This window comes from Littorina saxatilis, linkage group LG4 (assembly GCF_037325665.1).
Source record: "Littorina saxatilis isolate snail1 linkage group LG4, US_GU_Lsax_2.0, whole genome shotgun sequence".
Classification (NCBI taxonomy): domain Eukaryota; kingdom Metazoa; phylum Mollusca; class Gastropoda; order Littorinimorpha; family Littorinidae; genus Littorina; species Littorina saxatilis.
Window position 1 is genome coordinate 45,485,830 of NC_090248.1, and position 12,497 is coordinate 45,498,326.

At 42.8% G+C, this 12,497-nt stretch overlaps 1 long non-coding RNA gene across 1 annotated transcript; it reads left to right on the forward strand.

The window, feature by feature from the left end:
* The first annotated feature begins 957 nt into the window (after positions 1 to 957).
* LOC138964873 (uncharacterized) lies at positions 958 to 11,559 on the forward strand. The gene is made up of 3 exons (XR_011455233.1): positions 958 to 1,226; positions 9,363 to 9,456; positions 10,005 to 11,559. It is a non-coding gene; the product is annotated as an uncharacterized lncRNA (long non-coding RNA).
* Positions 11,560 to 12,497: the final 938 nt, after the last annotated feature.

Below are 12,497 nucleotides of genomic sequence, written 5' to 3' on the forward strand. Positions count from 1 at the left end.
CTGAAATGTAATATTATACATGATATAATAACTATTATGGCTGTTGCCATGACCATGAACCCCAAGAAAGGTTTAATGTTATGTAAAATCAAAATACCAAAATCAAGCACCTACTAATCTGGTTTACGGTGCGGGAAGATTGAGGCCTTCGTGAAATGTTCAACGTTGGCCAATAATAATTTTAACAATGTACGTACGTTGTGTCGTTTTTTATTATGTTTTATTTTGTTGATCAATTGATAAATATGTCTTCCCAACATATTACAAATCAAACAGAAATAAAGTCTTAGAGAACTACAATAATTATTGTTGCCGTCAAAACCTTGCAAGGCCTCAACAGAGGCTCGCCAACTTCGCCGCGCTGCGCTCATTGGCTCAGTATTGAACTTGCGTCAAGGCCCATGCGCGTAGATTCTGAGAATGTTTACTTTCGGCATTCGCAGAGGTGACTGCCGTTACAGAGGTGAGTAAAACTGACCATCGAAAGGAAAATAAGATTCATATTGGTAATACTAATAACATACTTGAACAAGCATGTATCTACCAAAACTGTATGGGAGCATATAGTTGGAAAGGCGTGGTGAAGCGATCAAATCGAATTGTCCGTCTCAGTCAGTGCACTGATCAGTGAGTCACCACGATTGAACGTCACTGTCTGTATTTTGTATGTAAGCAGAGCTTCCAAACTAGTTAAATCCTGATGTAGTTTACAAAAACAAAACAAAATCTCATTCCTGTTCCATTGTTCTTGTAGTTGTGATATATTCTAGTGAAACTGAAAGTAAGTGTTAAAAGCAGAAAAGCCGGACTGAATCAGGTAATTGGGTTGGGAAAGTTTTGCTAAGAAATCCTGTTATTTCCCTGGGTTAATAAGCATCTCTTTGTCCAACTATTTACACAATTTATTTGACTAGTTTGTGTATTTATTTCTAGACTACAAGCTTGCAGTTGCTGATACATTCATTCATCATTGATTGCATTTCATTGTCACAGCACAAAACACTGAATGACACATACTGATTGACGAGCATGGCAATAGCCTTCTCGTTTTACAGTATAGGTACTGATAGTTACATGCAAGTTTGAATATCACTTTGAACACTGCCACATTCAGTTCTTCTCATCATTGAATAATTTTGTTTCAGGAAGCAAGCACCACTTTTGTTGTTGATGAAAACCCAATACAGTCAGAAGTGTGTCAAGCTCAAAGTACTATTTCACAAAAGGTGAGAAGTTATTCGTTACATTTGCAACATTTATTGTAAAAAATTATTAAACATAAAGGCAGAATTTGTTTGTCTTGTGATTGTTGTAATATGATTGCCTACACTACGATCGAGTATACGAAACCATAACATAAGTAAACCTAATTGTCATCATTTTCACGAGTTTTCATTCACAAGCACCTGGGAAATAAATGTCATGTTCCCCGGGGAATAAATCCCCGGTTACCATAGTTGCAGGAAGCCCTATTACATGGATAATCAAAAGCAAACCCAATAGAAACGCTCGAGGATTCTTCGGCTCTTTTCATTGGCGTTTCCCCAGACCTAAACAGACGACACTGCTTCGCCAAGTTCCAAATACGAACTGGCAAACTGGCAAATCGCCAAATGTAAACAAAAAACAAAACTACCTCATCAAAGGTCATACATTTATGCTTTATCGCAAACAAATGAAACCTATCGATATGTTTTATCTTCTCACAAAGTCATGGAGTGCGTGTATCTCTGTTTGGAGAAACACGAACGTCAAGTTTAAGTCAAACCAATTGACCCCTGACACACATTTTGACCCGTGCACAAGACGTTGTATCGATAAACTAAGCGCAAATAAAAAAATAATAATAAAAAAGCAAAGAACATAGCAACAAGAAATGAAGACATCTGACAAAGCCGAGCAAGCAGAATGACAAGTCTAATGAAAAACAGAGAGGCAATGAGAAACAAGATCGCGATTATCTTTCCTTCGCGGCACGACGCAAATCGTTTGTGTCCTTTGACCCAATTCGTGCAGTGCTGCACGATGCAAATCTTCTGTGACCTTTGACTCAACGTAGCTTCAATATTCGATTACTAATATTTACCACTGAAAACCGAGGGGTGGAATACCGAGAGGGGCAGGGTGGTAGGGCGATGGTGAAATGTAATGAAGAGACACGTGTAGCAATAAGAGAAAACCGATTCTGCAATAACACAAACAAGAACAACAAGTCGCGTAAGGCGAAATACAACATTTAGTCAAGTAGCTGTCGAACTCACAGAATGAAACTGAACGCAATGCAACGCAGCAAGACCGTATACTCGTAACATCGTCAGTCCACCGCTCACGGCAAAGGCAGTGAAATTGACAAGAAGAGCGGGGTAGTAGTTGCGCTGAGAACGATAGCACGCTTTTCTGTACCTCTCTTCGTTTTAACTTTCTGAGCGTGTTTTTAATCCAAACATATCATATCTATATGTTTTTGGAATCAGGAACCGACAAGGAATAAGATGAAAGTGTTTTTAAATTGATTTGGAAAATTTAATTTTGATAATAATTTTTATATATTTAATTTTCAGAGCTTGTTTTTAATCCAAATATAACATATTTATATGTTTTTGGAATCAGCAAATGATGGAGAATAAGATGAACGTAAATTTGGATCGTTTTATAAAAGAAATATTTATTTTACAATTTTCCGATTTTTAATGACCAAAGTCATTAATTAATTTTTAAGCCACCAAGCTGAAATGCAATACCAAAGTCCGGGCTTCGTCGAAAATTATTTGACCAAAATTTCAACCAATTTGGTTGAAAAATGAGGGCGTGACAATGCCGCCTCAACTTTCACGAAAAGCCGGATATGACGTCATCAAAGACATTTATCAAAAAAATGAAAAAAACGTATGGGGATATCATACCCAGGAACTTTCATGTCAAATTTCACAAAGATCGGTCCAGTAGTTTGGTCTGAATCGCTCTACACGCACGAACACACACACACACACACACACACATACACACACACATACACCACGACCCTCGTCTCGATTCCCCCCTCGATGTTAAAACATTTAGTCATAACTTGAATAAATGTAAAAACCCAACACTGACCTATATTTAATCAATAATATGATCGTCTGCGTTGCAGGTGTGCAAGTGAAGGGTTGGGGGGGGGGGGGTAACTTGATCATTAATTTGTGTGTGTCAGTGTTTGTGTTCATGGACTGATTGTGAGGGAGGGTGAGGGTGGGGTGGGGTGTGTTTCAGGTTTTTGTGTGGGTATGAAACGAGCAAAACAATACCCACACCACAAAATCCTGGAGGCAAAAAACACTCGCCGTCGCATAATTTTGTCCGCACAATATTATATGCACCAACAACCGGAAAGAAAAGTGACAATGGAAAAAGACTCATCTTTGCTTCCTGCGATTCCTTGCCCCCGACTCGAACGTCGCACGATAATCCACATAACAGATCTGTTGTGAGATGGTCAACGCTGACTGTGCAAGCAAATCACCTCGTTTGAAATACGACAATCCCATCGCTCGAATGCAACATGTGGGCACTATCGTCTCAAAGGCGCTTACTGTTGGTTTCACACACCACTCTGTAGTCGGAACCTACAGAACTTCGCATCCTCAAACCTGACATACTTGTCTCAACATTATAAACTCAAATCACACACAGTAAGTTGCTTTCGCACGCCAGCTTTGAACAACGTGCTGGGGCCCCGAACATGCATTATAATAACAGAACTCGCGTTTCAAACCATGGCTCCCTGTGTTGATTTTTCACTTAATGTTGAACCACCAAAATGATGACAAAAACGATGTTTGATGGTGTGTTGCCAGACCAGCTTTTTTGTCGGTCCTCGGGGGGCATATCGACTTTTGTTTCATATTTATTGACCGCGGCCTTCGGCCTTGGTCAATAAATATGAAACAAAAGACGATATGCTCCCCCTCGGACCGACAAAAAAGCTGGTCTGTCAACAACCCATCAAACATCTTATAATGTCGCATAGCTCTGTATCGTATAATGCACGCGCATGCGCTATGCCTTCCTACGCTTGCAGCTTCCTGAATAAACCACTGAAAACATGAACAACATGTTTTGCCTTTGTGTCAACAAATAACATTATATGGTGGCAGCGGAAAAGGTAACAAGCAGCAGATCCAGTCCCCGTGAGTGTGCCTCTAGTTAGAAGCCTACAATCGGACTTTTTTGGGCTGAATACACTGTTGTGTTGTTAGTAATAGCCTCTTCGCTCGAGCACGTGTTCGCGACCGTTACACAGATTACGGTTAGGAAAAGTCGTTTCCAATCATGTCTTCAAAACAAGTTCCCGAGATGGTATGGGACAGTGAAAACGTCGCAGAGTCTTTCAAAATGTTCAAGCAAAGACTAGAACTGTATTTTATCACAAAGAAGGTGCCGAAAGAGAATGAGGTTGCCCACATACTCCTCCAAATTGGTGAAAAAGGCCTTCGCATGTACAATGCTATGACCCTCACAGATGAAGAAAAGAAGAGCTCCAAGATTGTTTTCCAAAAATTGAGTGAACAAATCGAGCCAGCTGAACACTTTCGTGTGAGCAGGCTCAAACTCATGAGCATGAGGCAGGCCAAATCAGAGTCACTCGATGATTTTGTGACAAGGGCGCAGCTCCAGGCACAGAAGTGTGTTTTTGACGCTGCAGCAGAATTGGAGGAGAGACTGATAGAATTGATCATCTCGAGCACACCCATTGAAGAATTCCAAAGGAAACTCCTGGAACAAGAGAAGGGTGTCAAGTTGGCTGATGTGGTAAAGATGGGTCGCACGTTCGAGGCTACTGCATCACATGTGGAGCAGCTACAAACAATGGCCAGCTCTGCCAGTATCAGTACCATTAAGTCTAACAACCGTCCCTCTCAAACCCATCCTACCTGCAGAAACTGTGGCGGACGACACAAACCACGAGAATGCCCAGCCCATGGTGTTACCTGCCATGCCTGCGGCAAAAATAATCACTTTGCTAAAGTGTGCCGTTCCGAGCAACACCAGTCTCCACGCATCCCTTCACATGGACGCGGGCAACGACGTGGCGGATCAAGCAGCCGCGGTGGAGGACATCACCGGAGGTCAGAAGCAAAAATCAAGGCGATGCAGGCGGAAATCGACGAAGAGAACTTCGACGAACTAACTTTTAGTCCGGTCGTCATCTCTTCAGTCTCTTCAACGCCCCAACAACGTGACGAAGCATTCGTCAGACTCAAAACACAACTTCCACGTAGAGCCGGACAACACAACGTCATCGTCAAGGTCGACACAGGTGCACAGGGGAACACACTGCCCCTGCGCATGTTTAGAGACATGTTCCCTGATCTACTGACAAAGGAGGGGACACCTATCAACAAGATCTTGAAAGAGAAAGGCGGCACGAAGCTGACTGCCTATAACGGCACAGACATTTCCTGCCTTGGCAAGATTACGTTTCCCTGTCGCTACAGAGGCGAGTGGCAGGAAACGGGGTTCTACATTGTAGATGTAGAGGGACCAGCCATCATTGGGTTGCCGTCGTGCGAAAAGTTGAGAATCGTGACACTGCACTGCAGCATTTCAGCGTCACCCCCAGCAGCTAAGGACAAGATCACCTGTGTCCAAGACCTGCTGAAAGACAATCCGGAGCAGTTTGACAAAATTGGCAAGATGCCTGGCCCTGTCAAACTTGTGGTGGATCCAGACGTCCCGCCACACATCGATGCACCAAGAAAAACTCCAATCGCTCTCAGAGACGCGATCAAAGAAGAGCTCGACAGCATGGTGGAAAGCGGTGTGATCAGAAAGGTGACAGAGCCGACGGACTGGGTGTCCAGTCTCGCCTACTCCAAGAAGCGGTCGGGAAAGCTTAGAATCTGCCTTGACCCCCGTCATCTCAACCTCGCACTGAAACGCCCACACCACAAGATTCCGACCATTGAAGAGCTGACGCATCAGTTCTGTGGAAGTCGCTACTTTTCCAAGCTAGACGCCAAGAGTGGCTACTGGTCAGTTCAGCTCGACGAAGAAAGCCAGCTCTTGACGACGTTCCAGACTCCCTATGGCAGATATTGCTTCTCCAGACTTCCATTTGGTCTCAAGGTCAGCCAAGATATTTTCCAGCTTAAAATGGATCAGATCCTTGAAAACGTGAAAGGAGCCACCGGCATCTCAGACGATGTTGTAGTCTACGGCAAGACAGAAGAAGAGCACGACGAAAGCCTGTGCAACCTAATGAAAGCCGCAGCAGAGAATGGATTGGTTTTCAACTCGGAGAAGTGTACCATCAAGGCGCAGTCCATCACATTTTTCGGCGCAACATACACTCCGGAAGGCGTGCATCCTGATCCTGACAAGGTCAACGACCTGAAAGCCATGCCAGCGCCGACGTCCAAAAAGGAACTGCAAGAGTTCCTTGGATTTGTGACATACATGTCGCCATTCATCAACAACCTGGCCGAAAAAGCAGCTGCACTCAGAGAACTCATCAAGAAAGACTCAGTATTCATCTGGGGTGAACACCATCAAAAGTGCTTCCAGGCCCTAAAGGATGCAGTCTCAGAGGATGCCACGCTGGTCTACTTTGACACAAGTGCTACACCAACACTGGAGACAGACGCCAGCATCAAGGGTCTTGGCGTAACACTGCTCCAGCAGGGAAAGCCGATAGCATATGCATCAAAGACGCTGACGGACGCTGAAACGCGATACGCCTGTATTGAGCGAGAACTTTTGGCCATCGTCTACGGGGTTGAACGATTTCACACCTACCTATACGGTCAGAAATTCCTCGTCAAAACGGATCACAAACCACTGGTTATGATCCTCAACAAACCTCTCGTCAGAGCACCCCCAAGACTGCAGCGAATGCTCCTCAGACTACAACAGTATGATTTTACAATCGAATATAAACCCGGCAAGGACATGACAGTAGCAGACACACTGTCCAGACTGCCGAGCCCTGGCAACGTCAAGACCATTGATCTCGACCTCACTGTTGGCCAGGTCAGATTCAGCACGGAGAGAACCAAGTCACTCCAAGAGGAAACCAAACATGACCCGACTCTGAGCAAGCTTATCCCAACAATCATCAACGGATGGCCAGACACCATACAAGAAGTCCCCGAACCGATTCGCAGTTTTTGGTCATTCCGAGACGAACTTTCTGTGGAGGACGGAATCGTACTCAAAGGTGATCGTGTGGTCATTCCGCTAAACCTCCAGCAAGAGATGCTGATACAACTGCACGCAGCCCACCAAGGGATAGAGAAGACCAGACTAAGGGCACGAGCCTCGGTGTACTGGCAAGGTATCTCGAAGGACATCGAAAAACTGACATCTCAATGCCCCATCTGCCAGGAGCACCAAAAGAACCAAGTGCCGGAAACACTCAATCCTCATGAGATTCCGACACAGCCCTGGGAAGTCTTGGGTGTAGACTTCTTTGCAGTGGACAACACCCAACACATCCTCGTCGCTGATTATTACAGCAAGTTCTTCGTCTGCAGGAAACTCCCAAACGACTACACCTGCAAGACCACCATCGCAGTGATGAAGCAGATATTTGCCGAGCACGGAATTCCCAAAACGCTCAAATCGGACAACGGGCCCCAATTTTCGGCAAAAGCATTTCAAGAGTTCGCCAAGGAGTGGTGTTTTGACCATGTCACTTCTTCCCCCATCTACCCCAAGTCAAATGGCTTCATTGAGAGACAGGTGCAGACAGTAAAGCAAGCTCTCATCAATGCAAAACAGGACGGCAGTGACCCTGACCTTATCCTATTGTGCCTTCGCACAACTCCAGTTTCCCCCAAAATTCCTAGTCCCTCAGAGCTGATCATCGGAAGAAAACCTCGTGGAAATCTTCCTACTCGACACACCGGAAATCCAACCGACGACCTCATTCGCGAAAGACTACAGCACCGCCAAGACAACCAGAAGTCATACCACGACACCAAGGCTAAGGACTTGCCACAACTGACCCCAGGCCAGCACGTCAGATTCCAAGACCAACCTTCAAGCAAATGGAAGGAAGCGGTGGTCAAAGAGAAATGTCAGGAACCAAGGTCGTACCTGATAGAAACACCAACCGGAAGAATAATGAGAAGAAACAGAGTCAACATCAGAAACTCGCCACAGCAACAATTAACTGAAAACACAGACTCGCCGGTTGCTGATAAAACTCCGACTCCAGTCAACACTTCAGTCAACACTCCAGCCAACACCCCAGTCAGAGCCCCAGTAAATAACACAGCATCTCCAACTGTCAACAACCCAGCTGCACCCTCACCAGCAGCAGCACCAGAGCCATCTGCTGTGTTCACTCGTAGTGGTAGAAAGATCAACCAACCTGTTAGATATAAAGAATAAACCCATGGCCTGTGCACAAGTAGACAGCATGTGTAGCTAGGCTGTTCTATTTGTCTAGTATCTGCCAAAGTATGAGCAGTTGTGTTTAAAGTTGGTAGAAGCATTAGTATGCTTTTAGTTGTGAAATTCATGGCCTGTTATAGGTGAACAGCATGTGTATGTAGGCTGTCACACCTGTATGTAAGTAACCGTGTAGCAGGTTACACATTATAGTGCATAGCAGCTGGATATTCCATATCTTTTTGTTATCTGACCACAGCCAGCTGAACAATCCAAAGACAGTTCCAGAAGATGTCATCATATGTGCCAAAGACAATTTTAGTCAAATCGTGTTTCCAGCATGTTTACCTGAAGCAACTATGTAATGTTAATAATACAAACTTGTAACATGAACACTCCAAAGCTGAAAACAGACTCAGAAATGTTCAACAATATTGTGTGCTCTTGATGTATGAACATTGAAATAGGAAAGACATTTGTTTGAAACAATCCAGCATAACTCCCTGTATGGAATTTTTATCTTGGAAAGGGAGATGTAATATGATTGCCTACACTACGATCGAGTATACGAAACCATAACATAAGTAAACCTAAATGTCGCATAGCTCTGTATCGTATAATGCACGCGCATGCGCTATGCCTTCCTACGCTTGCAGCTTCCTGAATAAACCACTGAAAACATGAACAACATGTTTTGCCTTTGTGTCAACAAATAACATTATAATTGTGATGCCTACAACTACACCCGCTTGTGATTTCTCAGTCAAGTTACTGCAGATTTGTGTATATTTCAGTCTCATGTGGTATTTGCCATATTTTTGTGTGAACATGTGTATTTTTCAAGACTTAGATTCTGTGATAACATAAAATACCATAACACATTTGACACCAGTGCATCATATAATATTTTTGGATAATTCTCATTACGCATGATTTTTTATTGTGTCACTGTGTGTACATTTACATGTGTTTTTAAATGTCAACAGGTGACAGTTCCACTTCTGGAAGAGGTGTGCAGTGAGATTGCAGAAAATGAATGCCTGTCAGCTGATCTGTGAAGCCATGTTAAAACCTTGGACTGTAAGTGTTTAGGGAAACACTGTATGAATGAATACAATTTTGTTGGAGTAGTGTTTTCACTTTTGCTTATAATGTAAAACAATTTCAATTTTAAATTTCAAGTTATTCAGTTACGCTGAGAATAAGCTGTCATATATACATGACAAGTAAGCAGTGCTCCCTGTATGGCATACGTGTAATTATTGTTGATCATTCGCGTACACATTCCAGACTTGTCAATGTGCAAGTGTTCTTTTTGGATACAATTGTGTGTGTGTTTGCCTTTCTTTTAAAGTTATACGAGGCAGGGAATTATCCCAAGATATGGACTAATAAAAATCTATTATTGTATATATATATATACAGTGGACCACCCCCCCCCCCAATTTGATAATCCCTCCCTTTTAAGACCTTATTTTGTCAGTTTGTCTGTGCATAACTTCTGTAAATTTTCCTTCATTTTAAGACTGCCTCCTTTTAAAGACCCGCTTTCTCAGATTGTTTGAGGTAATACAAAGGTGGTTCTATTGTATGTGTTCAAGTGTAAGACTTTGTGGTCTGTTTGACAGGTGCTGTTCTTCGGGACAAACTTTAGGTGTTTGAGTCATGCCTTGGTCTACGAGGGAAGTTCCATAACGCAGCCAAGGAAAAGGCTCACTCAAAGTATTTTGCATTGTACTACGCAAGCCATGCAAGCATTACAGAGGTCACCAAGTCGACTCATGCTTCAGCTTCCATTTGCCTCAGGATGTTTGAAAGGCTGGTCGAAGCAACCTATGGGTGCAAACAGGAAGACAACGCGAATGACTGACCGGTGCCAGTGTGTGAGGAGGAGAAGGATGTGATCAGGTATGTTGCTGGGAGTGTGGTGAAGAAACTAAAAAAGAAAGTTTGGGGCCTCAAGAAAGGTGCATACAGATACAAGAAACTGCGCTGTTTAGAAGCACTGAGGTTCAGTGAGCTGTCAGAAAGTGATTGTGGTTCTTCAACTGACATGACAACGGTGCTTAACCGAGGAGGACTGACATTTGTCAAAGGCAACATTGTGCAAATGTTCCTTGACATGGAGGACATTTTTCGTCGGACTGCACGGGTGTCGCTTGCTCTGCCAAAATGAACGCTGATGACAAGGACTTTCTGCAACAGTGCCAAACCAATGATACAGTGCCTGTGCTTTTTTATGACACAGTTTATGCATTTGACATTTCTTTGAAAGTGCAAGAAAATGTTTTCGAAAATGCTGTCCTGCTTTTTTTTTTTAAATCCGAGTCCACCACAAGCTGAGGACAATGTCAATGATGGACAAAGTGCAGCGCGGGTGGAAAGAGTAGAGCATGAAGAACCGGTTGCGTACCACTGACACTAAAATTAACAAGGTGTGAGACGGGCAAAGTTAGCTACATATGCAGTTGATCATATCATTAGTGCCAGTCCACGGATGCTCCCCCCTTGTTTGTGTGTATGTATGTGTGCAGGTTTGCATTTCAGTCTGCATGAGGTGAGCGATAGTGATTTTTAACTGTTGGTGCTCAGTGATTTACAAGCATGTTTTCTGTTGCTATGTAAATTCTCCTGTCTTATGTAGAACACAGACACTTTGTATTACATTTTTTTTACAATAATCTCTCTTGGTGCTGGGTACAAATATTTTAAAAGTTTTCAGGTTCATGTTATTCTCTAGTTTCACTTTTTGTTTTACGCTCGACTCGTGTTTGAATCTGTATCTGTCTGCAACTGTAAGTACACCTGAATCCAACATACTAAAGAGAAATAGAGAGCTTCAGTATTTAGTCTGTACTTTAAAAAAAATTGTTATTGCTTGCATTTTTCTTCCGTTGTATTTTTTATGTCTTGAAAATAATAAAAATTGCTTTGAAAATGTATTGTGTACCGCAGTCAGAAGTAATTTATTACTTTTGGGAGTTTAGTAACGTGATATCAGTTTTCAATTGTTCGTTCACTTATATTGCTTTCAGATTTAACACACAAGAAACAGTAGCACGGTTTTCGTTGCGAAAATGTGCATTGGCAGTGCTACGCGATCGAATTGTGTATTATGTACACGCGGTGTTCTTCTGGAAAAGACCGAAGCGACATGTGACGTCAGTCGTTCAGCCCGCGAGCGGTGGGAGGGGGGGGGGGGGGGGTTCACATGGTGTGTTTGTTTGTTTGTTTGAGACCCACACCCATATACACACATTTCACATGTAAACCATTTGTCCGCCCCCTGTCGATATTTATCGACTAAGTTCCTTGTTTTGACAATACCTTCACATTTGAGTGGGAAGTGTGAATAGTGGTATCATCAGCGAAGAGTTCACAGTTACTGCTTATGTGTAGGGGAAGGTCATTAATGTAAATGGTGAAGAGAAGAGGGCCGAGTACAGATCCATGAGGAATGCCGTAACCTATCGAGAGAGAGAGAGAGAGAGAGAGAGAGAGAGAGAGAGAGAGAGAGAGAGAGAGAGAACAACAAAACCCAAGGACATTTTATCTTTAACAGCTTTTATTTCCAAAAGGAGTAAAACAAATAATGATGGTAATCCAGCTAACGGACGAATAACAGGCATTGATTCAAATAAAGAGAGAATGTCATATGTTTGACAATTTGCTACATCTCAGTCAGACGAAATAACGTGCAAATGGAATGAAAATTACTTCAGAGGGTTCGAAGTATAATCACCATTTGTGATGTACCTCGTCAGACTTTTGAAATTGTTAAAAGCTCAGATGGTTTTTCTCCCTATATGAGCCAGCGGAAATATTTTGATTGTCTTTCATAATTTGTGGTTTGGGTAGTCTCCTATAAGTAAGAATATCTATGTCTATCTATCTATCTGTCTGTCTGTCTGTCTGTCTCTCTCATCCCCGCCCCACTCACCCCTCCTCCTTCGACTCAAATTGAGCTAGGAAATGAATAGTCATCTGTTTGGAGTGAAAAGAAATCAGAACATTCTGTTCTAAGTACATGTATACTGGAAAAAATATGAAAAATATATACTGTTCAAAAAAAGAAACGCATAGTTGCTACTTGCCAAATTTGTTTTATTTTTCGAAAAAAT